The sequence below is a fragment of the Hyperolius riggenbachi genome, chromosome 9, assembly GCF_040937935.1.
Source record: "Hyperolius riggenbachi isolate aHypRig1 chromosome 9, aHypRig1.pri, whole genome shotgun sequence".
In the NCBI taxonomy this organism is placed as follows: domain Eukaryota; kingdom Metazoa; phylum Chordata; class Amphibia; order Anura; family Hyperoliidae; genus Hyperolius; species Hyperolius riggenbachi.
In genome coordinates, this window is record NC_090654.1 from 82,938,215 (window position 1) to 82,962,088 (window position 23,874).

A 23,874-nucleotide genomic window follows, 5' to 3' on the forward strand; every position below is an offset into this window, starting at 1 on the left:
GAGTTGTGAAATCACTTTGAAAACGCTATGTATAGCGATTGAAATGCGATTTTGCAGCGATCCTAACCACTATCGCGGAAATATAAAATTAATGTAAACATACAGATAAGTATGTTTCTTCCAGAGTAAAATGAGTTATAAATTACTTTTCTCCTATGTTGCTGTCACTTACAGTACAGTCTATAAAGATACCAGTGCGCACCCCACAGTGATCAATATCTGAAAAGAAAGCACAAAGCTCCCATAGTGTGATACTGTAACTGATAAAAGGTCAGCAGCACACAGTGACCATAACATCACAATCCTCAGTCAGTCAGACGGGCTCACCAGATAGTTGCCACCTCATACACCAGGTGGATCTAGCACAGTAAGGATAACCCAGGAACGATTCCACCGATAAAAGTTTATTCCAGCAAGCATCCACAAGGATCCGTAAAAGGTAAGGTGCACAGCACGTTAGATCTCCGGGGCATTGTAAGTTTAAACAGCGCGGTGTCCCGCCAGTGAACTTTCCCAGGAGCATGCACACTACATACACTCTATACCTCAAGTGTAATGACGTCAACGCGCACTGGCTCCGCTCTACGCCGTTTCGTCCAATAGGACTCATAAGGGGCCTCTGATGAAACACCCGTGTTTGACACCCATGGCCTAGAAGCCCAGGCAAACTTAGGAGGACCATACAAACTCCCTGCAAATATTTTCCTGGTAAATATTTATACATAAGACTCTCGCGCTGCATTGTGGGCAGCCTGTTCTCAAAATATTGCACAGTTGCCATAGATGCAAAAAAGGACAATGTAAGCTTATTGTCAGTTTGGGAAGTTCCTAACTGGCAACTGAAAAAAAGGCAATGAGACTTGTGCAGCTCCGTTCTATGTTTATGGTCAATTTTCCTCAAATTGTTTAGCTGGAACAGTTCACCCAGTCTCTGCAATGCAGTCTAGTGACAGGTTCCTTTTAGGATGCCATAGTGCGTTCAGTGCTGATATGGTAACTGACTAGAAGGCCGTGTTGGGACCGGGAGCCCCCCACAGACAGCTGGAGGCCTGCAGCCCCCCCATACTGCCCACAGCCACTTCTTTCATGCCTTTCCTATTCACTGCTCCTTCACATGAGTCTTTCTAATACATTCCTCCACGTGAGCCCCCAGCAAGACATCTGGCATGAGAGCCTCATTGCCATGCAAATCACGGCCCTGGCAGGGGGCATGCCTAGAAATCCACACCTCAACTGGGAGCACAGAAGCTAATGAGTGCCCACTGAAAGGCAGATGTAGGAGCAGGAGGGGGGGGGGGGGGGAGCAGACCGCACAAAGGGGGGAGAAACACTGCTCAAGAAAACCATGCAAATGAACAATACTCACCACTGTGCACAATGGGGGAACAATGGTTCACTAGAGCTAAGGGGGCTGCAGAGCGGCCTTGCTGCCCAGATCTAGAGAAACACACATCTGGCCTTATTTTGTACAACTCAAGACAATGGCCATTTGCACAGTGCATTATCCCATAGAGCAGATGCACCATTCTAAGCTTGTGCAGCAGCATCAGGTGTAGATCTGTATGGATGGGCCACAGAGAAGGATGCACTGAATTATCACAACTTCATTGTTTTAAAGTGGAACTCCAAATTACAGCTACTTTAGATATCATGGGGGAAAGGGTAGTACGTCTCTCAGATGTCTTTTCTCCATTTTGGAAGCATTTAGCCAGGGCCGGTTCTAGCTAAAATGGGACCCTGACACCCCACCCCCCTAGTATAGTAGTCAGATGTGCCCCTCCCCCTGCAGCGTTACGGAGGTAGGTGTGACAAGACACTCACCTCCTCCTGGTTCCAGGTGCTGGAAGTCCCATCTGTCTTCTCTGTACTGTTGCTGGTCTGCACTTCCTGTTCCTTACAACAGGCACTAGAGCCCAAACGGAGAAGCAGGAAGAGAAGACAGACGGACCTGCTACTCCTGGAACTCAGAGGAGGTGAGTGTGTGCCTGTCACCAGTAACGCTGCGGGGGAGAAGGTTGAGGGAGTGGTGGCAGACACTTGTGGCTCCTATGGATGATGGGGCCCTGGGGCAATTGCCCCCTATGCCCATATGGTAGTGCCGGCCCTGCATTTAGCCCAAATTCCTGCCACAGTTAAGACCAATAAGTAACAAGGTTTATTTAGTTTGAGGATTATGTGACCAAGACTTTGTCACATAACTGTTAGGTAGCTAAGGTTTACAGCCTGCACCCGGGTCATATCAGACCATTGCAGGAATTGTTAAAGGGTAAGTGAAATAGCTGAATAGCTGACTGAATTTTGATTTTGACAAAAACAACTATCAATCAGTCAGGACGGAAAATATAGGTCTATTGGGTCTGGGGCGGCAGTAGATTGACAGACCACAGCATTGCACTTTATCAAACAGTGCAGCATTGCGGTTTGATTGATTTTCAATAGATTCCCTGGCAAAAAAGTTGTAATGTATTCCTGTTTGAATTAATTCCTTTCAGAGAGTAATTGATTGTTTTGGAACACTGGATGAAAATCTATAAGTTTATAGCCAACTTTATACATTCTTTATCTATCTATCTATCTATCTATCTATCTATCTATCTATCTATCTATCTATCTATATCCTGTCTGTCTGACTGTCCATCTATTCATTTCTACCCATGTCATATCTATCTATCTATCTATCTATCTATCTATCTATCTATCTATCTATCTATCTATCTATCTATCTATTTATCTATATCTATCTATGTCCTATCTATCTATCTATCTATCTATCTATCTATCTATCTATCTATCTATCTATCTATCTATCATCTATCTATATCCTGTCTGTCTGTTTGTCCATCTATTCATTTCTACCTATGTCATATCTATCTATCTATCTATCTATCTATCTATCTATCTATCTGTCTGTCTGTCTGTCTGTCTGTTTATCTATCGCTCTTCGTCCCCATGGATCACAAAAGTCTGTGATGAGGAACGATGATGCATGCTGGGTCTTGTAGTCTCCCAGTGCCAGCAGCAGAAATGTCTCAGCATTGGGGCCAGTGGTGTGTTAGTGGAGGATTAGCTCGGCATTACACGTGATTACTCCAGCGAAACGTGGGTCACTAGGGTAATAGACATGATTACTGCTGCAATATGAAGAAATATCTCTGCTCTGCACTGAATCATTACAGAGCTAATGTGGAAAAATGATCCCAGCAGTCCTGAGCCTGACATGTAATAAACTGCAATAGCAGCAGCACTCTGAGCCGAGAGGCTTCTCCACAGTGCAGAGAATAGAGGAGACCTCCGACAATGCCTCATCTTATTTCGGCCCAGCTTACTGGGATGCCACTCTCTGTGTTTGGTGTGAGGCTACCCCACTCACACTAAATAAGAAAATATATATACATTGTTTATTTAGGTTGTCATATTGCATAGATGTTGGTAATTGTCACTAGTGTGGCCATAATCCTTCCCCATATGAAGTGTAGCCACAATAAGCATCCTCCTCCCACAACAGGTGCTGCCCTGATTCACCATTCTCCTCACCCATAACCACTGCGGCCCCCATCTTCAAGCCCATATCAAGTGCAACCACCATCCCCAACCAGTAACAAGTGTGGCCACCCTCCTCCACCTGTAACTAGTGGGGCCACCATCTTCATGCCCATATCAAGTGCAACCACTATCCCACACCAGTAACAAGTGTGGCCACCCTCCTCCACCTGTAATTAGTGTGGCCACCATCTTCATGCCCATATCAAGTGCAACCACCATCCCCAACCAGTAACAAGTGTGGCCACCCTCCTCCACCTGTAACTAGTGGGGCCACCATCTTCATGCCCATATCAAGTGCAACCACTATCCCACACCAGTAACAAGTGTGGCCACCCTCCTCCACCTGTAATTAGTGTGGCCACCATCTTCATGCCCATATCAAGTGCAACCACCATCCCCAACCAGTAACAAGTGTGGCCACCCTCCTCCACCTGTAATTAGTGTGGCCACTATCTTCAAGCCCATCTCAAGTGCAACCACCATCCCCAACCAGTAACAAGTGTGGCCACCCTCCTCCACCTCTAACTAGTGTGGCCACCATCTTCATGCCCATATCAAGTGCAACCACTATCCCACACCAGTAACAAGTGTGGCCACCCTCCTCCACCTGTAACTAGTGGGGCCACCATTGTCATGCCCATATCAAGAGCAACCACTATCCCACACCAGTAACAAGTGTGGCCTCCCCACCTCCACCAGTAACTAGTGTGGTCACCATCGTCATGCCCATATCAAGTGCAACCACCATTCCCGACCAGTAACAAGTGTGACCTCCCCACCTCTGCTTATAGCTAGTGTGGCCACCATCTTCATGCCCATATCAAGTGCAACCACTATCCCACACCAGTAACAAGTGTGGCCACCCTCCTCCACCTGTAACTAGTGGGGCCACCATTGTCATGCCCATATCAAGAGCAACCACTATCCCACACCAGTAACAAGTGTGGCCTCCCCACCTCCACCAGTAACTAGTGTGGTCACCATCGTCATGCCCATATCAAGAGCAACCAACATCCCCAACCAGTAACAAGTGTGACCACCCCATCTCTGCCTACAGCTAGTGTGGCCACCACCTTCATGCCCATATCAAGTGCAACCACCATTCCCAACCAGTAACAAGTGTGACCATTATCTTCATGCCCATGTAAAGTGCCACTACCATTCCCAACCAGTAACAAGTGTGGCCACCATCTTCAAGTCCATATCATGTGCAACCATCATTCCCAACCAATAACAAGTGTGGCCACCATCTTCATACCCATATCAAGTGCAACCACCATTCCTAACCAATAACAAGTGTGGCCACCATCTTCATACCCATATCAAGTGCAACCACCATTCCTAACCAATAACAAGTGTGGCCACCATCTTCATGCCCATATCAAATGCAACCACCATTCCCAACCAGTAATAAGTGTGACCACTATCTTCATGCCCATATCAAGTGCAACCAGCATACCCAACCAGTAACAAGTGTGGCCACCATCTTCATCAAGTGCATCCACCATTCCCAGCCAGTAATATGTGTGCCCACCCACGTACATTCAAAAAGGGAGTCGGGGAAAAAAGGGCAAGGGGGTGTAAACGCTAAGTGGCAATAACGTTTATAAAAATATTGTGTTGTATTTCGTTCTAAAAGTGAAACTTATAATTGCGTTTGTTAAAAAACGATAATATATGTATAATCATTATAATTGTATAATATTGTGTATAACATTAATTTATCGTTTCTTCATGTAACAAAATCTGTAAATATTGTTTGAAACAATGAAAAATAACTGTAGTAAAACATTAGTAATATTACTAAAATTTTACTACAACTAAACCTAACCCTACTCTCACACAGAACCCTCCCTCTACCTATCCCTAACCCCTAGACCCCCCCCTGGTGGTGCCTAACCCTAACCACCCCCCTGGTGGTGCCTAACCCTAAGACCTCCCTGGTGGTGCCTAACCCTAAGACCCTCCTTAGTGATCTCTTTATTGTGTGGATAATAATGTTTTACAAATAGTGACTGTAAAAAATATATTACAATTTACTTACTGATCACTTTATTATGTAGATAATAATGTTTTACAAACAGTAAGTGATAACATTTTAAATAACGTTTTAGTTAAATACATTAAGATATGTTTAGTATATTTGTAAACGTGATTTGTCACGGGCGCAGTTATAAAGCGTTAATAATCTCCGGCGCCCTTTTTTTCTGTTCGGCGCCCATCAAACGATATTTATTATGGGAGTGAATGGCGGCGCCCTTTTTGTCCACTAGCTGCCAGCGCCTTTTTTTACTGCTCCCGTGCCCACCCTACCTCCACCCATAACTAGTGTGGCCACCATCTTCATGCCCCATATGAAATGCAACCACCATCCCCAACCAGTAACAAGTGTGGCCACCCCACCTCCACCAGATCACATTGATGTGATCCCTGAACTGTTTGGGTCTTGATCTGAACTTAAGGTGATCTTAGCACCAGGACTTTCTGCACTGACATCTTCATTAGCCAAGTATGTATTTGGGAGATTTATCGGGAGTGGGGTTACACCATGAGTGGGACATACTTTTTGTCTAAATTCAGTATGAGGAACTGAACGTATCAGCTTCCTCTGTTAACCTGGTAACTTCGGTACATCAAAATGTATAGGTACACACAGTGGCGTAGCTAAGGAGCTATGGGCCCCAGTGCAAGTTTTACATGGGGGCCCCTAGCACTCTATACATAACAATTGATACGACGCACCAAAACCTGCTAAGGTTTTCCACAGTGTCAGAGGTGCAAGAAGGGGATGGGAAACCGTTTGTTAATGATTACTACTATTTAAAGCATTTGTAGAAGTGATTATTACCAGCACAGGGCCAATAGAGAGCTAATATTGTGCTTGAGAGAGGGCCCCGATGCAGTTGCTACCTCTGCACCCCCTATTGCTACGCCACTGGGTACACAAGTTACCTTTGGCATTAAGGCATACCTGTCCTTAAAGAATATTGAGGCAGCCATTGCCATCCTGTCTGTCATGTTGATCCTCTGCTTATTACTAGTTTACATTCCTGACGCAAGTATGCAGAATAGGCTTTCTGATTTCCACTTGACATGATGATCTATGTATATGTTCCAGGTGAGAGACTCAGAAATCATTGAAGATGGAGGATCAGCAGGACAGCCAGCCTAGTTAGGAGCCGGTCAACAGTGACTGCTTCCATACTTTAGTTTATGTTAGTGATGACTGATGTCGGAGTAACACAGATGATTAAAATTACAGCAATGTTTACAGCGATTAACGAGGGACTCACATAAAATATTAAAATGAACTTTATTTTACAATGATTTACAGTAGAGTAGAAGATTAAAATTGCTGTAATAAAGTGAGGCAGCCAAAGTTATTAAAGCCCAGATTGTTTCTCTAAGTCAGGGCACCGCCGGACTCATAAACATTATTACTGCTGCAACGCAAAGGGGCGCAAACTAATAAACCTGATAATAGCAGCAACACTCTATAATATCACAGCAGGGAATGTACCGTACAGGATGCAGAGCATCTTCCTAGAGGACTCCGGAGGTGCTAATATCATAGGTGGAGAATATTATCCATCGCTGGTAAGTGATGCAAAACAAACATCAACTCTATAAAAGCTTAATTTAAAGCAAAATTCTATTATTTTAACTATACCCTACCCCTCTCTCTAATTGCCTACGTATTATACCACTGCCGGTAAGCTGGGAGCCAAATGACGATACCCCCCTCCAAATTGTTTTAACTCGGAGGGGGAAATAATATGGGGTCTGGCGATGGCAGGAACCCTGAATTATCCTTGCGCGGGGTGCGCACTATAGCATTAGGGCTATAACAGCGCCCAGTTTCGGTGCTTAGCACCAAAACCACCTGATTCACTCTAACTAACCTAACTTTGCACCCTCTACCCCATAATGTCCCCCTTACACTGAGAGCCTTCATCTTTTGGGTTATATGACCCCACCATGTGGCAGAAATCTACGGAGCTAGAGCCCCTCAGAGTCACTTTGCCTATCACTGCTGTAGGCAGACCTACACATATCTAGGAAAAAAATCTGAAAGGGAGGCTTTAAAATGGTTTTGTTTGGAATTAACTTAAAATCACCCAATATTATAGTATCTCTCTTAAAGGGAATCTGAAGTGAAAATAAACTTATGATATAATGATTTGTATGTGTGTTACATCTAAGAAATAAAACATTAGCAGCAGAGATATGGGTCTAATATTGTTTCCAGTGCAGTGCAGGAAGAGTTAAGAAACTCCAGTTGTTATCTATGCAAAAGAGCTTATCTGAGCTCCATTCGCAGAGAGCTCTGTCTTCTGAAGCTTATTATTTCAAGTGTCAGTCACTATATTTTGTTTTTTTCTGCAGAGGACAGTTCAAAAGTTCACTAGCCTGCTCTGTAAAATCATTTAGAATGCTGAGTGTAAAGTGTAAACTGCAAATATTAGAGAATGATGCAATGTTATAAAAAAAAAAACTATATAACTGAAAATAAAAATGTGAGACTATTTTCTTTGCTACTAATGTTCAAGTAATTATGCATACTACATAACCAATTCATTATATCATCGTTTGTTTTTTTTCGCTTCAGTGTCACTTTAATGAACTGGGACAAAACTCCCAACTGCTAGGTCTACACACACATATCTGCTTCAAAAACTTAAAATAATTCTGAAGGACAAAAAGTGGGCCAAAAGGGTTATCACCTCATGAGAGAGGTCATCAGAGGCTTTCCCTGTCCTTCTCCACTAGCCCGTTTAAGAGATGGATCCCTGATAGCCTTCGATGGCTTGCACATGCGCAGAAGCACGGACTCAATCAGGCCTTTTTCCCCTGAAGCCAGTGCAGGTCCATGCTACTGTGGAAGGTGCAGTGCAGCTGTGAACTTCAGAGGTATCAGTGCTGGGATGACCTGGCAGGGGAGGATGAAGGGAAGCCACTGGAGGGCCCAAAAGCTTTCCCATCCTAAGGTAAGTATCTACATTTTGAGATTGCAAACCTCACAGGTTGTATGAAAGGAAAGAGGATCAGTGAGTACAACAATGTCCTTGCAGCAACAGCATAACCTCCCAGATTTCTGTCATGGCCAGGAGACTATGTGCATGGAGTTTGTATGTTTGTTCTGCATTTGTGTGGGTTTACTCCAGGTACTTTCTTTTTTCCTCCACAACCCAAAACTTTAAAGGAGAGAAAGCAGTGACATACATATCACATGCATAGCCACAGAAGCAGGAAATCAATAGATAGATAGAGTAGGTTTTCAGCTACCTCTTTTGCACCAGGTGTCCCTAGGCACATGCCTGCTATGCCTATTAGTAAATCTAGCCCTGATGCTAAGTTAATTGTCTTTCCTAACATTTGCTCTAGGCTGTGGTATGGATATTGGACCTCTATGGACAACAGTGAGTGATTGACATTCTTGATGTGTTCTGTAAAAGCACTGAGGAAAATGTGTTAGCAGTATAAAAATGCACAGCTGTAATGAGTAAGACTGGATTACTGGCCGACTTATAAACCATTATGATGCCCCTATGTACGAAAACTCTTCTCCCCTTTGCCCCAGCAAGTTCAGTTCTATTGCACATCCCCTAGGGTAGGAAGAGGAGGCATGCCAGTCTGCCTATGTCATACTCCAGCCTCTGCACCAATGCAGGGACAGGTGAGCTGCCAGGTACGGCAGATGTTGGATCAACAAGAATGTGACTCTATCCAACTACACTTGCTGGGGTTCATAAAAGGCGCATGAGGAAATGTGTCTGTAAGTAATACTAAGTATAACTTTCGTGTAGCTTTCGGATAATACCATGGAGTGAGGAAGAGGATGAACACTAACGGCAAAGTTCCCAAACAGCATACAGAGTGGCAACAGAGCCAGAAACTTGGTCCGAAGGATCCCACTACTAGGGTACCCTAGAATGAACCGGGCAAGTTAATGACCATACACCAACACCATGGGCAGCACTACACTGGGGCACTGGCCCCCCATGAGTGCCCCCCCCCCCCCCCCAGGCTCCAGCAGTGTACAGTGAACAGGGTAGGGTCTCTAAAAAACCTCTATGTCAGCATGAGTTTATGTAGGATATTTATCTATTTGCCATAAATATCTCACAACTGGGGGCTGGAATGGTTTGTCTGTGATCTGTCTACACAGGAGCAGCTTGCTAGCAAGTATGGTTTAAAGCATGCCAGAAAACTAGCCAATTACATCTGTAGGTAATGTTTCTTCAATAATGGTAACATCATTTAGACAATCTGCTCTGCTCAAAAGCATCAGTCAGTAATGGCAGAGGATCACCAGATAGGCTTTCAAATGGTACCACAGCTCATAGTTCCAGGGTCAGTACCTTTTATGAGAGTTTTCCACTCATGGGCAGGTACCTCATTTATGGGTGGAATGCTCCTTTAGCAGTTGGGTAGCCTGTGCTGGATGCTGCTATGTTACCGTCTCCGGTACACAAATCAGTAACTAACAAGACTAGGCAGATTCACAGGGAGATGCAATCCCGCGGGATTACTGGCTCTAACCAGCCACACTAATGATGTTCTGACAGCGAGCTCACCAGGATTAATGGCTGTTATATAGAGCACGCCGCCAGATTCCAAGTCAATGCGACTGGTTCTCTTAATCCCTTACCAGACCGCTCATCACAGCTGCAGCGTTTCCATCTAGAGGAAAACTGTAGAGGCAGGAAAAACTGAGGCTGATATCTCTATTTCTATTTAAAAGATGCCAGTTGTCTGATGCTCCTGCTGATGTTTTCGTTTCAGTAGTGTCAGTAAATCAAGTTTTTTCTGTTTCAAAATGTTTACTGAGGTTCTCTCAAAAATAAACAAGTACAACTGTTTGCAGGATCACTAGGTATCATAGAGATGAAACACGGAAACTTGAGTAAATATAAACATTCAAAGAGCCTTGCTAGTCTCGCATTAAGCATCATGTTATGCTCATAAAGTGAAGGTCAAATCACATTTTTTCCAATAGTTCCATTTACTATTTCTTGTATAGTATGGGATCCGTAAATTGACCTACATCGCATACATCAGTAGATGGCTTAGAGAATTAAAGCGCACTTGAACTAAAGTGTGACATGATGACGTCAACATGGGTGTGTAGTGTACTAGAACCTGAGCCACAACACTTTTATTTGGCTAAGGAAATACTGCTGATAACAATACAAGGCTGTACAGTTCAAATGCTGTTATTTACGGTATTTTGTTTTACAGCTGACTAAAGCACATTTTACCTTAGCTGCTATTTAAAATTCAGTCTTAGAGATCAAGACCTTACACTGAAAAAAATAAATTCTAGGAAAGTTCTATTTACCAATATCTCATAAGGTTTTTTCAGTTCAGGTTTACTTCAACGCAGTCTGCAGTATTCAATGATTTTAATTTATCAGACTTTAGATTCCATAAAAACTAGGGCACATTTGATTGATACTACGATCACAACACTGATCATATATTAATTGGGATCAGACTAACATGTGCATCTTTACACAATAATATTTACATACTGCAGTTATCTAGGGTGAAAAGGGCAAAGGGTAGGGATGGTCAATGAGATGCAAATAATTTTGAGTTGATGCCGGTACAGCTTGTAAATTGACCAATCAAATTTGACCTCAGCAGGATTGGATTGGATTGGATTTTCAAGCTGCAGACATTTGCATAAAAAAGTTGCATAATGCTACATCAACTTGAAATGATTTGCCATCCCTTGCAAAGAGTACATCAAGTTCAACTGCAGGTATTTCAAAAACAGAGGTGCCTAGAAGAATAAAATACAGTAAATCAGTTTAAAAAAAAAATCAGTTTAAAAAAAAAAAGTAGTTGTGGCTGTACCTCCCAATGGATGACACAAATTGACTGATTTAGATAAACAAAAGCTTAATTGGAGTACACTCCACTGTACTGCCTGTGGTTTTCAAATATCTGCAATTTTTTGCCCATTCTTGGTGGAGGCAGGGGCAAAACTACAGGGTGCCCTCTTTTAGAGGGACAGTTCCTCTTTGGGAGCCTTGTCCCTCTGTCCCTCCTTCCTCCTCATTTGTCCCTCTTTCAGGACTGATGTCCCTCTTTCATTTACTAATGAAAAATCTGTTAAATTGACTCTAAACCTTATTCCTATCCTTTAAATTGATTTATTTCTTATGGTCACAAGTTAATAGGAATGAAAATGAACCAGGATAGATGGTAATGCCAACACCTACAATGCTGGAGAATTTGCAAGCAGAAGGACCCAGAGCACTGCTGTATATGGTATACAGACTGCTGCTAGTAGTGAGAGGGTTCTTCCATCTCTTCTGCGGATAAATTCGGTAAGGCCCGGTTCACATTAGCGCTATTTTCTGGAACGCAACCGGAACGTATACTGTACAAACAGAACGGATGTGAATGGATCCAATGTTAATCTATGGATCCATTCACATGCGTCCGTTGGTACGGATACGTTCCGTACGTTCCGGTCCCCGAACCTAAAAATTGCTGCAGGCCCTAATTTTCTGGCCAAAAATGCAGCAGCATTGGGGGCAATGGGAAACGGAACGTTTCTTCACACTAGTGAAGAAACGGACCGTTCCACGGGGGATGGGGGCATGGGCCGACACGAATCTAGCGACGGGAGGGGGCAGCAGCCGGGCGGGTGGGCTAGGGAGGCTTTATACATACCTAATCTTCATAGGCAGACGGCGGTAGAGGCTTCCGTCTTCTTCCGCATCATGTGACTACATGACGCGTCATGTGACTAGTTACATGGCGCGCTGTGTAGTCACAGCGGAAGAAGAGGAAGCCTCTACTGCTGGCTGCTACTGAAGATTAGGTATGTATTGCCGAGTGAAACCGGATCCGATCAATCATTGATCACATCCGTTTTCACTAATGTGAACAGGGCCATGGTCGAGCCATCCGGATCCGGTGAAGCGGAGACCGGATCCGCTCACCGGATCCTTTTGGCTCAAAACGATTGTATCGTTGATTGGGGAACAATTTGAGGCTGACGTAGCATATCTCATAATATTTCCAAGCTGTATTCTGGTCTGTTAAGTGTTTATAGACATACATGTTAAATAAATTGGTGTAATATAAGTAATCATAAGAGATGCACAAGATTTTCGATTTCCTGGCCATCACTTCAGGGTCTTTCTACAAATTTCCTTTCCTCAACAGCGGGAAGGAAGCGTTCAATTGTAAAGAAAAATGTTGCAGTTGAATTTTTCTAGTAGTTCCATTTACTTTTTCTTGTATAGTATGGGATCCGTAAAATTGCACTTCCTCGCATACATCAGTAGATAGCTTAGAGAATTAAAGTGCACCTGAACTAAAATGTGACATAATGGTATAAACATGGGTATGTAGTATACTAGCAGTACTAGTACTACCAGGGGCACCTCTAGCCATTTTGTCACTCCTGGCAATAAAACCTGTGGCTCCCCCCAGGAAAATAATCGTAATGCAGCAGCGTTATACTAGAAAATAATCGTAATGTGGCAGCGTTTCACCAGAAAATACATGCAAATGCAGCAGCGTTTCAACAGAAAATACACAAAGGCAGAGCTCCGCGCCCCCCCCCCCCCCCTTCCCATTAGTTCACACTAATAGCCACACAGACAGAGCCACAGGGAGACAGAAAAAGGCACAAAGGGACACAGAAGGAAGGTGCAGGGGACAGAGGTGGCACATGGAGACAGAAGGAGGCACAAAGGGAGACAGAAGGAGGCACAGGAGGACAGGAGGAAGGAGCAGGGAGGGGCAGAGGTAGCACCAGGGGACAAAGAAAGGCAAAGGGGACATAAGGAGGCACATGGAGACAGAAGTAGGCACAAAGGGAGACAGAAGCACAAGGGACTGAAGGAGGCACAAGAAGACAGAAGGAGGTACAAAAGGGACAGAAGGAGGCACACAAGGGGAAATAAGGATGCACAAGGCACAGAGGGGGCAGCTGCTTGCACTTACGCTAAGTAGATGCAGCATGAGCAAGTCATAGAACACCCATGGGGTGGGGCTTAATTTGAGGGTGGGGCTTAATCCAGCAACTTGGCGCCCCCAGGACCAATGGCACTTCAGGCAATGGCCTGTACTGCCTATGCCTAAAGGCTCCCCTGAGTACTACTAACTACTTTTCTGAAATCCTGATCTGTTTTTTTGCATGGCAAGGGTTAAAAAAGAAACTAGTGTTTTTTATGCAAATTACACAGTCGAATGCAGCCCCGCCTTAAAAGTAAATATGAGCCAAAATACTTTTAAGTGGCTGAATATAAATAATTGGAATTGACTATATATACTGGCACATCAATAGTTCCACTTTTATTTGGCTGAATATGATTAATTGGAATTAACAATCTATATACTGGTACACTACTAGTCCCACTTTTATTTAGCTGAAAATGATTAATTGGAATTAACAATATATATATACTGGCACACCAATAGTCCTATTGGCTTATGAGTGATACATCATTCAGCTCTTGCGTTTCAGTTCGTTTCTCTTGCATACCTGAGGCTATAACAAAGACCACTTCCTGTTGTCCATGAGGAAAAAAATATCTCCTACATGTGCCCTTTCCTTGCGCAAGCTAAAACTGTCCTGACTGTTGTCACACCCTCCAGTGCTACGGAGGTGATACTATATCAAATTAGGCAGGGTTCACACTTAGTAAAATTCACATGCGAACTGTGAATGTGCTAAATCGCATTCGCTGCACATCTAATGAAAGTTAATTGGACAATCATACTCTTGCTAAAATTTGCAAAATTGGGTTTGCATTTTCTCATGCATAAAAAAAACAACTTAAATATGCAAGCATTAATTCACACATCTCACACAAATTCCTACTGAGTTTCATTAGCTGCAATAGAAAAAGTGTCTGAAAGGTTGCATAAGAACGTGAATTTTATCGCATACAAAAAAAGTGAAAAACGTTCAGTTTTTTGCTATGATAAGTGTGAACAATGAAGTGTGAACGATTTTTTCCCAATGAAGTGTTCCTAAGGGAACTGCCATATCCACATAGCTGCTGCATAAGTCTAACTGGCGCAACACCCGTTTGCTTGCTTTTATGAAATACAAAGGGTGCATACACACATCCAATTTTAATTGATCAATCATTGACCAATTTTTTACCATCTCCATGTAATATGCGGGTCAACAGATTGTGTAAACTAGCAGGTTGTGTAGGTAAGGTCTCATACTACATCAAAGTGGCAAAAGTGGCCAGTCATTGGCCAGTCAAAATTGAATGTGTGTACCAGGCATAAAGTATACCTGAGATGGGATGACCTAAAAAATATACTGTGGATGATGAGGGTAGTGATCAGCCTGGAGGAGGCTGGAGGAAGTCCCAGGTATGTATATTTTGTTTTATCCCCATCTCAGGTTCCCTTTAACCACCCTGGCGTTCTATTGAGATCGCCAGGGCGGCTGCGGGAGGGTTTTTTTTAAATAAAAAAAAAACTATTTCATGCAGCCAACTGAAAGTTGGCTGCATAAAAGCCCACTAGAGGGCGCTCCTGGAGCATAATTCCGGCGATCAGAATTAACAAGGAAGGCTGCAATGAGCAGCCTTCCTTGTTTGGCTTTCCTCGTCGCCATGGCGACGAGCGGAGTGACGTCATGGACGTCAGCCGACGTCCTGACGTCAGCCGCCTCCGATCCAGCCCTTAGCGCTGGCCGGAACTATTTGTTCCGGCTGCGCAGGGCTCGGGCGGCTGGGGGGACCCTCTTTCGCCGCTGCTCGCGGCGGATCGCCGCAGAGCGGCAGCGATCGGGCAGCACACGCAGCTGGCAAAGTGCCGGCTGTGTGTGCTGCTTTTTATTTGATTCAAATCGGCCCAGCAGGGCCTGAGCGGCACCCTCTGGCGGTACTGGACGAGCTGAGCTCGTCCATCCCGCTAAGGTGGTTAAGGAACCAGCTGGCACTTCTCCAGTCCATCCTCACCCCTGTTGCTTAGCTCATTCACCTCTCTTCTCACTCCTTAAAGAGACTCTGTAACATTAAAAAGATCCCCTGGGGGGTACTCACCTCGGGTGGGGGAAGCCTCCGGATCCTAATGAGGCTTCCCACGCCGTCCTCTGTCCCACGGGGGTCTCGCTGCAGCCCTCCGAACAGCCGGCGACTGTGCCGACTGTCAGTTCAATATTTACCTTCGTCGGATCCGCTCTACTGCGCAGGCGCCGGAAACTTGCGCCTGCGCAGTAGAGCAGACCCGACGGCGATCGGGTATTTCCGCCTGCTTCGGCGCCGACAGCCGTCAGAGCGCCTGCGCAGGAGCCAGGAAGGTAAATATTACGTCCCTGCTGCACGGAGGGCTGCAGCGAGACCCCTGATGGATGGAGGACGGCGTGGGAAGCCTCATTAGGATCCGGAGGCTTCCCCCACCCGAGGTGAGTACCCCCCAGGGGCCGTTTTGTCGTTACAGTTCCTCTTTAAGGGCTTGTTCACACTATGGGCCATATGCAATTCTCTTTTTCACCTGAGTTTTCTCCCAGGAGATAATTTTTCATTTTTGATTTTAAATAACTTTCCAGCACTTTTCACCTAAAAAAGTACCCAAAAGTTGGTGAAAAAGTACTATTAAAATTATTTTGAGCATATTCTTGCCTTCTGGGGGCTTAAAATGCATTTTATTGACAAGTTCAAAAATATCACGTAGGAGAAAACTCAGGTGAAAAAGTGAATTGCATATGGCCCTATGAGCGTTTGTGTATTTTTTTATGCGCTGGCAATTTTAGAAATTGCCCTAAAATCGCTTGTGCAATAATTCCCTATGAGTGTTCACATATGAGCGGTTCGATTACGATCCATTTCCAAAAGCACTGCCTGTACCATTTTCTGAGCGCTTTGGCTCAATGGAAGGTATAGGGAAATTGCTAAGTGCTTGAAATAGTGCTTTGTATAGCGATTTCCCCGGTGCTTTTAAGAATAAATACATTGTATTTATTATTTTCCCGGTCAAAGTGTTCACTTCCTGACTGACATCAGGAAGTGAAAATCTCAATCGTTCATCAAAAGTGCTTCGAAAACACAAAATCGCCCAACGCTCAGAAAACGCCGGGAATCGCTTGAAAAAAAATTGCTCACAAAAATGCTCAGCGCTTGCGATTTATAATGTGAACATAGCCTCAATGCTGCTTTTCTCTGTTATTCTCTCCACTGTCTGTCAATCACACTCCGCTCACTTTCCACATATTCTCATGCAGGACTTCTCACAAGCCTCTCCTCTGCTCTAGAACTCTCTTCTACAATCCATTTTGAGACTCAGCATACCTCAAGATCTTCAGACCCAACCTTAATTGTTTCCTTTTTAGGTAAGCATACAGTGGGATGCGAAAGTTTGGGCAACCTTGTTATCATCATGATTTTCCTGTATAAATTGTTGGTTGTTACGATAAAAAATGTCAGTTAAATATATCATACAGGAGACACACACAGTGATATTTGAGATGTGAAATGAAGTTTATTGAAGTTACAGAACGTGTGCAATAATTGTTTAAACAAAATTAAAGAATTGTTTAAATAAAAAGAAATTAAATCAATATATTGTAGATCCTCCTTTTGTAGAAATTACAGCCTCTAAACGCTTCCTGTAGGTGTCAATGAGAGTCTGGATTTTGGTTGAAGGTATTTTGGACTACTCATCTTTACAAAACATCTCTAGTTCATTCAGGTTTGATGGCTTCCTAGCATGGACAGCTCTGTTTAACTCACACCACAGATTTTCAATTATATTCAGGTCTGGGTACTGAGATTGCCATTCCAGTACGTTGTACTTGTTCCTCTGCATTAATGCCTTAGTCGATTTTGAGCAGTGTTTAGGGTCGTTGTCTTGTTGAAAGATCTAGCCTTGGCGCAGCTTCAGCTTTGTCACTGATTCATGGACATTGGTCTCCAGAATCTGCTGATACTGAGTGGAATCCATGCGTTCCTCAACTTTGACAATATTCCCAGTCCCTGCACTGGCTACACAGCCTCACAGCATGATGGAACCACCACCATATTTTACTGTAGGTAGCAGGTGTTTTTATTGGAATGCTGTGTTCTTTTTCCTCCATGCATAATACCCCTTGTTATGCCCAAATAACTCATCAGTCCACAGCACCTTATTCCAAAATGAAGCTGGCTTGTCCAAATGTGCTTTAGCATACCTCAAGCGGCTCTATTTGTGCTGTGAGCTTCCTCTGCATCACTCTCGCATACAGCCTCTCCTTGTGTAAAGTGCGCCAAATGGTTGAATGATGCACAGTGACTCCATCTGCAGCAAGATGATGTTGTAAGTCTTTGGTGCTGGTCTGTGGGTTGACTCAGGAGATTTTTCTTGGTCTGCCACTTCGAGCCTTAACTTAAACTGAGCCTGTGGTCTTCCATTTCCTCAAAATGCTCCTAACTGTGGAAACAAACAGCTGAAATCTCTGAGACAGCTTTCCGTATCCTTCCCCTAAACCATGATAGTGAACAATCTTTGTCTTCAGGTCATTTGAGAGTTGTTTTGAGACCCCCATGTTGCTACTCTTCAGAGAAAATTAAAAGAGGAGGGAAACTTACAATTGACCCCATTTAAGTACTCTTTCTCATACTTGGATTTACCTGTGTATGTAGGTCAGGGGTCACTGAGCTTCCCAAGCCAATTTGAGTTCCAATTATTAGTTCTAAAGGTTTTGGAATCAATAAAATGACAACAGTGCCCAAATTTATGCAGGTGCCTAATTTTATTTAAACAATTATTGCACGCTTTCTGTAAATCTAATAAACTTCCTTTCACTTCTCAAATATCACTGTGTGTGTCTCATATATGATATATTTAACGGACATTTTTTATCGTAACAACCAACGATTTACACAGGAAAATGACGATGATTAACAAGGTTGCCCAAACTTTCTCATCCCACTGTACATTAAGTATACAACGTATCCAATTTGATCTCATTATAATGCTAATCGACTGATGCGACTCGGTTTTCCCCCAAACGTAAACCCACTGCATGCAACATTTCTTCTGCATTTATATTTGGGGCTCTTTTTCTACAGAATGTTGGGACATTGCAACTGCATCAAGAAAACACACGATTGCATGAAAATCACACCAAAAAAAGGGCTCATTGCAAAACAAAAAGAATCGATATCGTATCACAGTGCACTTGCATTCTCACATTCAGGAAACATGGAAAAATGCAAGACCCAAGGATGTATTGTTATGGGTAATTTTTTTCCCTACAGGTACACTTTAAGATTCATACACTCATCTCGTCTGAGCCCTGGCTGACTCCACTGATGTACAGTACCTCCTTACCCCTCCCACTCCATGTCATGCACCGAGCGTTATCCCACCTCCCCCTCCATAGTAACAGAACGCGTTGCTTACCTACAGGCTAGCAATGCATCTGTACAGATTCAGTCCTGAACTGGGATTAAGTCTCGTTCTCTACTGGGCAACACACCGTGTACATGTGTACGAAGTTCATCACTGCATTGACTTATACTCTGCTAGCATGGGCAATGGTTTGATCAAATCTCATTTACATTTCTGATTGTGGAGTGATCAATCACTTGCCAGATCATACCGCTATTGACTCGTGTATGGCTTACTTAGAAAAGACTGATTTTTCTGTCAGGCATAAGATCATTAATATATAACAGCTTTTCGCTATCCATTTCTGTATCATCAGATCACTATCCATACATGGATCGATCTGGGCGTTACCTAAAATGCATGGAGGTGCTTACACATCTTCCAGAAGTGTAGGGCGTCAGGATTGAGCTTGATCCTATGGGTGACAGTACGGACAACAAGTGCTGTACAGACGCACTGCTCGGGCATACTCAAGAAGCAGGTGCTCTCGCTATGGATGTGGTAGTAGGGATGACATTGCAGTGCACAGTAGAGCAGATTCTGAAGGGTGGGGCAAGGAGCATAATAGTGCGTTCAACCATTGCTGTCATTTATATATCCAACATGCTAGATCTTCAAGCGACCTTGGTAGACACTTGTACATACTATTGATTCTTGCCCAAGCCCCGAACGGCCACCTCAGCCGAGTTCATCTAGCGTGTGTAAAAGGCATAGGTACGGAAAAGGCTAAGGAGGGAAGGTAGGGAGTGATAACTGAGAACATGACAAGTCACCTGCACATCGTAGATCCAAAGAGCCTATTGCCAGGTCGAAACAGTCGGAAAACTGATAGATAGTGTGCTTAGCTTGTGTTGCAGCAATGTCTAAATCGGAGGATGATCTGTATGCAACTGTTCTGTTATTTCAATATCTAAACTTGCTATTCTCTTTCCACAAACATTGACAAACTTAATGGCTTCTGAGTAAACTGGCCCTAGAGGATGCCTGAATGAGTGGGGGCCCAATCATTACAGTATAAACTCCTCTGGGGCAGGACTGAACTGGCCCTAGAGGATGCCTGTATGTGTGGGGGCCCAATCATTACAGTATAAACTCCTCTGGGGCAGGACTAAACTGTCCCTAGAGGATGCATGCATGAGTGGGGGCCCAATCATTACAGTATAAACTCCTCTGGGGCAGGACTAAACTGTCCCTAGAGGATGCCTGCATGAGTGGGGGCCCAATTATTACAGTATAAACTCCTCTGGGGCAGGACTAAATTGTCCTTAGAGGATGCCTGTATGAGTGGGGGCCCAATCATTACAGTATAAACTCCTCTGGGGCAGGACTAAACTGTCCCTAGAGGATGCCTGCATGAGTAGGGGCCCAATCATTACAGTATAAACTCCTCTGGGGCAGGACTAAATTGTCCCTAGAGGATGCCTGCATGAGTGGGGGCCCAATCATTACAGTATAAACTCCTCTGGGGCAGGACTAAACTGTCCCTAGAGGATGCGTGCATGAGTGGGGGCCCAATCATTACAGTATAAACTCCTCTGGGGCAGGACTAAACTGTCCCTAGAGGATGCCTGCATGAGTGGGGGCCCAATTATTACAGTATAAACTCCTCTGGGGCAGGACTAATCAGGCCCTTGAGGATGCCTGTATGAGTGGGGGCCCAATCATTACAGTATAAACTCCTCTGGGGCAGGACTAATCTGGCCCTAGAGGATGCCTGTATGAGTGGGGGCCCAATCATTACAGTGTAAACTCCTCTGGGGCAGGACTAATCTGGCCCTAGAGAATGCCTGTATGAGCGGGGGCCCAATTATTACAGTATAAACTCCTCTGGGGCAGGACTAAACTGTCCCTAGAGGATGCCTGCATGAGTGGGGGCCCAATCATTACAGTATAAACTCCTCTGGGGCAGGACTAAACTGGCCCTAGAGGATGCCTGTATGAGTGGAGGGGAGAAGCATTACAGTTTACAGGTCAACCTTCGATAAATCAAAATATCTTGCAAAAGTCCATTTATTTCAGTAACTCAAATTAACCAGTTCACCCCCAAGGGTTTTAATCCTAACGGACCAGAGCAATTTTCAGTTGTCAGCGCTCCTCCCTTTTATTCCCTAATAACTTTATTACTACTTATCACAAGAAAATGATCTATACCTCGTTTTTTTCACCACCAATTAGGCTTTCTGTGGATAGTACATTTTGCTAAGAATTTTTTTATTCTAAATGCATTTTAATGAGAAAAACAGAAAAAAAAGAAAAAAAATCATTATTTCTCAGTGTTCAGCCTTTATAGTTTTAAAATTAAACATTCTCCTGTGGATAAAACAAACACGTTTTATTTGCCCAGTGGTCCCGATAATTAAACCGTTTAGATTATGTCCCTACCACAATGTATGGCGACAGTATATTATTTTGAAATATAAGTGGTTATTTTTCTGTTTGTTCTGGCCATAATTACAAGCCCCTGTGTAATAAATTAAAATTAATTTTCCCCATAAAATATAGAATAAAAAAAGCTGAGTCCCTAAGGCAACTATTTATTTATTTTTTTAAGCTGATTTTTTTTTTTTACAAGTGTTTTTTTTGGGGGGGAGGGTTGGAAGTGTAATTTTATTAATGATGTGTATATACTTGAAAATGTATGTATTTTGTAGGTGTAATATACTTCTTGGCCACAAGATGGCGCTAGTGAACACTCATAGGACGTGTTCACTTTTTTTTTTTTTTTTTTTTACACTTTATTAAACTGTTACATTTCCTGTTTATGTGAATGGATGTAGCCGCTGTTCGCGGTCACGTCCATTCACTCCAGGCACTGCGATTGGGTAGAGGACTGTTCGGTCCTCTTCCCCAATCACCCAGCACGGGATCCCGACGGTAATGGCGGCGGTAGCGGCGGACACACGGCGGTAGCAGCGGCGGGAATGCGCGACGTATTAAAACGTCATGTTGCTGTTAATAGCGGTAAGCATGACGTTTTAATACGTTAGGATGGCGGTAAATGGTTAAAAGGTAAAACTAATATATGAAATAGGAACCCTTTGCTGGTATTTTAAGTTAATTAGATGATTAGAATCTGACACTTTGAGATTAGAATATTAAACATTTTCACAATATTCTAATGGTCTGTGATTTTGGGGTTTTTGTAAGCTGTACGCCATAATCTTCAAAATTATAACAAATAAAGGGTTAAAATATATCGCTTTGTATGTAATGAGCATGTTTAATATATTATATAGCTGAAAGAACTGACAGACTCCGGCACTCCTCATAGAATCCTCTTTTATTGAAGCCACAAAGCACAGGTACAAACGAAAGCCCCTATGTTTAATATATTAGTTTCACTGTTAAAGTTGAATTACTGAAAGAAATGGACTTTTGCACAATAATTTTTTTTTTGCACAATAATTTTTCGAGTTTCACCTGTAAACTCCTCTGGGGCAGGATTAAACTGTCCCTAGAGGATGCCTGCATGAGTGGGGGTGGAATCATTACATTATAAACTCCTCTGGGGCAGGCCTAAACTGTCCCTAGAGGATGCCCATATTAGTGGGGGCGGAATTATTACATTATAAACTCCTCTGAGGCAGGACTAAACTGGCCCCATAAGATGCCTGTATGAGTGGGGGTCCATTCATTACATTATAAACTCCTCTGCGGCAGGACTAAACTGGCCCTAGAGGATGCCTGTTTGAGTGGGAGTGGAATCATTACATTATAAACTCCTCTGGGACAGGACTAAACTGTGGGGACTGAATCATTACATTATAAACTCCTCTGGGGCAGGACTAAACTGGCCCCAGAAGATGCCCGTAAGAGTGGGAGGATGGATCATTGCATTATAAACTCCTCTGGGACAGGACTAAACTGTGGGGGCGGAATCATTACATTATAAACTCCTCTGAGGCAGGACTAAACTGTGGGGGCGGAATCATTACATCTGTCAGAAGATGCCCGTAAGAGTGGGAGGATGGATCATTACATTATAAACTCCTCTGAGGCAGGGCTAAACTGTCCCTAGAGGATGCCTGTATGAGTGGGGGGTGGAATCATTACACTATAAACTCCTCTGGGGCAGGACTAAACTGTCCCTAGAGGATGCCTGTAAAAGTGGGAGGAGGGATCATTACATTATAAACTCCTCTGGGGCAGGGACTTGTGAATGGTTTTAGAGATTCCAGAAAGAGCCACGAGATATGTAGGCACTAAATAAAGACAGCTAACAAAGATACTAAATAAATAATATATACTGACAATCTGCATTAGATAAGATGCATAACTTGTCACACCAGATCACAATCACAACACAAGGGATCACTGAGGTCACCGGAGACCATGGAGAAGCCTGACAATACGTCACATGAGAGACATGATCTGCAAATGCATTCTAAATTACAGCATTCATTCATGTAGTGTTGGCCACACACGCTGCAATCTGATGGGAGAATCTTACCAACAAATTATATTTATTCAGCAAGACTAAATCTAAGTTGAATATTCTTTATGCAGAAGCCATTAATAGAAGATTAGATTACCGGTATGTTCCAGTATATGATTATTAAAAAAAATAAATGTTGAAAGATTGATCCGCAGAGCTGATCTCTTCAGATATTCCTTTTAAAATCTCATTGCAAAGTCATTTAAGGTGCCCATTGACTGTACAAGAACAGAGAGGCTGGGTGGCCCAATCGATCCTGAGTGATCGAATTATCAATCGTTGCCTGCTCAATCAACACTGTAGATTTTTACATACATACGATCGCAACTGGTTTCAACGTCAGAAATAGTTTGGAGCCTTTAATGCTACAGATCGAATAAAAAAAGTATTTCCTTTCTATCTGAAAGATCTGATCGAAAATACAATCCTTCGCAAAAAATGTAAACCATCAATGCGTGTGGGAGAGGTGGTAAGGCTTTCCTGTTATTCAACGACCCTAGATGGGACACATGTACAGAACCTATTGCTGTAGC

The 23,874-nt window shown here is 43.4% G+C and overlaps 1 protein-coding gene across 1 annotated transcript in view; it reads right to left on the minus strand.

Annotated features, from left to right (window-relative positions):
• LRRN1 (leucine rich repeat neuronal 1) overlaps positions 1 to 23,874 on the minus strand; it is a 41,254-nt gene that overhangs the window by 16,363 nt on the left and 1,017 nt on the right. The window lies entirely within an intron of this gene.